This window comes from Sarcophilus harrisii, chromosome 5 (assembly GCF_902635505.1).
Source record: "Sarcophilus harrisii chromosome 5, mSarHar1.11, whole genome shotgun sequence".
Lineage (NCBI taxonomy): Eukaryota > Metazoa > Chordata > Mammalia > Dasyuromorphia > Dasyuridae > Sarcophilus > Sarcophilus harrisii.
In genome coordinates, this window is record NC_045430.1 from 84,524,918 (window position 1) to 84,529,174 (window position 4,257).

Genomic DNA, 4,257 nt, shown 5'->3' on the forward strand with positions numbered 1-4,257 from the left:
GGCGGCTACTTTGGACCACGCCCCCACACGCAGCTCCCATTGGCCCGCGCCCCAAGACTAGGGATGGGCCAGGTGTCTAGGCCCCGCCCCCTTGCGAGGAGGCGGGGAAATCTATTGGGGCAGGGCCCTCTCTGATTGGGCTGTGCAACACTAGGGAGGGTTCGCTCCCGGAGATACGTGGAAAGAAGAGTGTGATTGGTCTGAAGGAGAGGAGGAGGCGTGGCGCACAATTTAAAGAGGGGAGGCCGGAGTGGGAGGTGTCCCCACATGGGATGGGTGGGGTTGGTGAGTGACGCCATGGCGAGCTTCCCCTCCACAATTGCTCTGTTTAGACTGAGCTGGCCCAAGTTTTGTGGATGTTTAAGAGCCATCACCCCCAAATATGGATGGGCTGGGAGGGACAGCCCGGGGAATAGTGGCCTCCCCCTTTCCTCAAGCCCAGGAGGGCAAGACTCTGCTCCCAGGGGTCTTTCAGAGATCCCGACGGCTATGAAAGGTTTTGCCTCCATCTTCGTCTTCTATCAACCCCGAGGGAATGGGAGTTGGAGGCACTGGAAAGAGAGCTCTGAATTTAAAGTCCTCCTCCCCTCCCCCCTTCAACTCCTGACATTGTTCTTAGTCTACGTCTGTGACGTCCACTGTCAGATTAGGGGGTGGGTTAGATTATCTCTGATTCCAAATCTGGAGAGCTGCAAGGCCAAGAAGAAATAATGAAGGCCTGCAGAAGGCTCATGAAACACTTTTTTAAATTTCCCAAAGGTTACTCTGCCACGAAACATGTGTTTGGAAATAGATGGACTTGATTGCAACTGGAAAGGATGCAGTGATTAAATCTTTGTCGTAGATAGTGAATAGACAGAGATATTGATGAATCAAATAAATCAGCAAGGTTAGATTAGATTAGATTTCTACTAAAGCGGCAGAGGCACTGAGTGGAATTAGCGGTAAGGTATAGTAGGAACAACTTTTCAAGCAACACTTTAAAATGTTTTGTAAATTTTTATTTTTCTAAAAGCTCTTCTCCAATAAAAAAAGAAGACTCCAAATCACCGATAAGAAAAATGCAAATCCAAACAACTCTTTTGAGGTTTTATCTCACACCTAACAAACTGGCAATGATGGATTAAAAAAAAAAAAAAAAAAAAAAAAAAAAAAAAAGGAATAATCAATGGTGGAAGGGCTATGGGAAGATAAGCACATTAGTGCATTGTTGGTGGAGCTGTGAATTGGTACAATGATTCTGGAAAGCAATCAGGATTTAGTCTCTTTCCCCCCAAAGTGACTAAAACTTTTTTGACAACAGTAAAGGCTCCAAAATATTTATAGCAGAACTTTTCCTGGTAGAAAATAACTGGAAATAAAATAGATTCAGTAATTGAGGAATGGCTAACTAAATTGTGATATATTTATATGTTATTGTGTCGTAAGAAATAATGAACATGATCAATGAAAAGAGGCTTGGAAAGACTTGCTAAATGGTCGAAGGTGAAATAAGTGGGACAGGAAAAACAATATTGCGACAATGTATATAGAAAGAATAGTTACAAAAAATTGTTTTTGAAGAATGTTGTGAAATTTTATAATAGCCTTGACCTCAAAGAAGAGATATGAGAATATACTTCCTCTTCTCTTTGCAGAAGTCTATGATCATGGACTTACATTTCATACAAATGTCATTTAAAAATTTTTAAAAAAATATGTCAGGTTTTGCTCATCTTTTTTCTCTTCATTTTAAAAAAAAGTTTTAGCTCTCTAGGAGGGTTACAGATACCATTAAGGGGGAACATCTAAGTGACATAAAACAAAAAGATATCAATAAAAGTCTATTGTTGGACATAAATGCTTAAAGGTCAATGCCAAAAAATTCCATTCTCAATAACACATAAGAATTTTTTTAAGAGCACTGTATTCCAATAATAAGGAGTGAACTTTTTCAAATCTCATCTACAATGCAAAAATACATTGTTCTGTGATCTACAGACATCTCATTGAGTGACTCAAGGATGTTGTAATACTTCTTTAATGAGTTTCAAAGAATCTAAAAATCACATGCTGAATTAGGAAGGGTAGAACTTCAAGTAGACTAAAGGGGGTGATGATGAAGATGTTTCTCCTGATGTTGAATGTGAAGTGAGAAGAAAGAGCACATTCTATATTCCACTTTCAGCTCTCACTGGTAACTGAGTGACTCTGGACAAATCATTTAACTACTCAGTGCCTTTAGCAATTCTTTAAGACTAACTAGACAAATCAATGGGTAAACATTTGTTAAGTAGCCTCAATATAGTAATAATATTCTAGGGACTGTGCTAAACACTAGAGATACAAAAGGAGGGAAAAGTTAATCCCTACCCTCAGGGATTTACAATCTAAGATGGGGAAACAATATGAAAACAAATACACATAAAGCAAACTGGTAGAGAAAATTTCCTCACTATATCAATGAAACCACTGGGCCTAGAAGGGGTGGAGGGGAAAAAAACTCACTTTGTGTGTGTGTGTGTGTGTGTGTGTGTGTGTGTGTGTGTTGAGAGCTGAGGATTGTTTGGGGACTGAGAAATGAAAGATGCCCTTGTAGATAGGTAAATCTATCAGAGTGAGAAGCACGAGAGTCTTGCTCTGTGTGTGATCTATGCACTTGAAGTCAGGACAGATTTAGGTTGCATCCTAAATGCAAAATTAATTAAAAATTAACTGGGTAATAGAGTTGTACAATGTCTTGGATCTTCAGGTTCCTCTTTTGTAAAATGAAGCATAACATTTGCTTCACAGCAACCCTCTGGTACTTCTCTCTCAGGGTTGTTAGGAGACACAACTGGGATAATGTAGGTACTTTGGAAAATTCTAAAAAATGTCGGTCATTCCAGTTCTGATGGATCAGGCCCTTCTCAGCAACGAGATCAACCAAATCATTTCTAATGGAGCAGTAATGAACTGAACTAGCTATGCCCAGAAAAAGAACTCTGGGAGATGACTAAAAACCATTACATTGAATTCCCAATCCCTATATTTATGCACACCTGCATTTTTTATTTCCTTCACAAGCTAATTGTACAATATTTCAGAGTCTGATTCTTTTTCTACAGCAAAATAACGTTTTGGTCGGGTATACTTATTGTGTATCTAATTTATATTTTAATATATTTAACATCTACTGGTCATCCTGCCATCTAGGGGAGGGGGGTGGGGTGGGGGTAAGAGGTGAAAAATTGGAACAAGAGGTTTGGCAATTGTTAATGCTGTAAAGTTACCCATGTATATATCCTGTAAATAAAAGGCTATTAAATTAAAAAAAAAAATGTCGGTCATTAGGCTAACAGTTTGTTGTTCAAGAAAAGGAAGATCAGAAATGGAAGGCTGGTTATGTAATGAGAGTGAGGAATAACAGATGGCCAGTAAAGAATGTTGCCCAGGTACCCATGAAATGTAAAGTTAATTTAGATCCTTTATGGAGAATCTGTGGGACAACAAGGGCACTGGATGAAACTATGTGGATAAGTTTTGATTTGCACAGGTGGAGGGAATATCCCATCAACTGAACCATGAATAGAGTTGAAGTCCTTATCTTTCTAGGCTAAAGGCCAGATTAGTTAAATTCGAATGGTTCATCCACATGTTGGCTAATGACTAATAATTTTTTTAACATCAGGAATCATCTATCAAGTGATATCTAATTTTGAAGATGTCTGTGGGGAGAATGCTCACACCAAGGAAAGCACAGGTCCTTGTAGCACAAGTTTCATTATTAAATGGTAATGCCAGAGAATCAGGCACAGCCCCGGGTCTGAGCCCCTCCCTCCCTCTGCTCAGGAACAGCACAGTTGGATGGTAGAGAAGATGTGTGCCACACTGGAAGATAATTTATCTGGCTCTTCAGGATGTGGATTTTATCTGCCATCTATTTATCTACTCTGAGCCCCTGGCAGTGTTTCATCAGACCTGCTCAGAATCTGTCCCCGCCCAGTAGTTTAACCTCAATTCTCTAATCTGGGGTTCCCATTCCCCCCCCTTTTTTTTTAATAACTCCCTGAGGCTGGTTGCAACTAGGAGCTTCACTTAGTCTGCAAAATCTGCTAAAGATCCAGACTGTTTCCATCTTCCTACCCCTTGTCATCCATCCCTCCATACCCACAAAAAGGAGTGAAGTTGGAGTAGGAGGGAAGGGCAGGATAGAGGAAGGCTGCCTGTGATTGATGGCTCCATTCATAAATGAAACAGCTTTGTTGCAGGGAGAGAAGCTCTTAAGGTAAGGGTTAT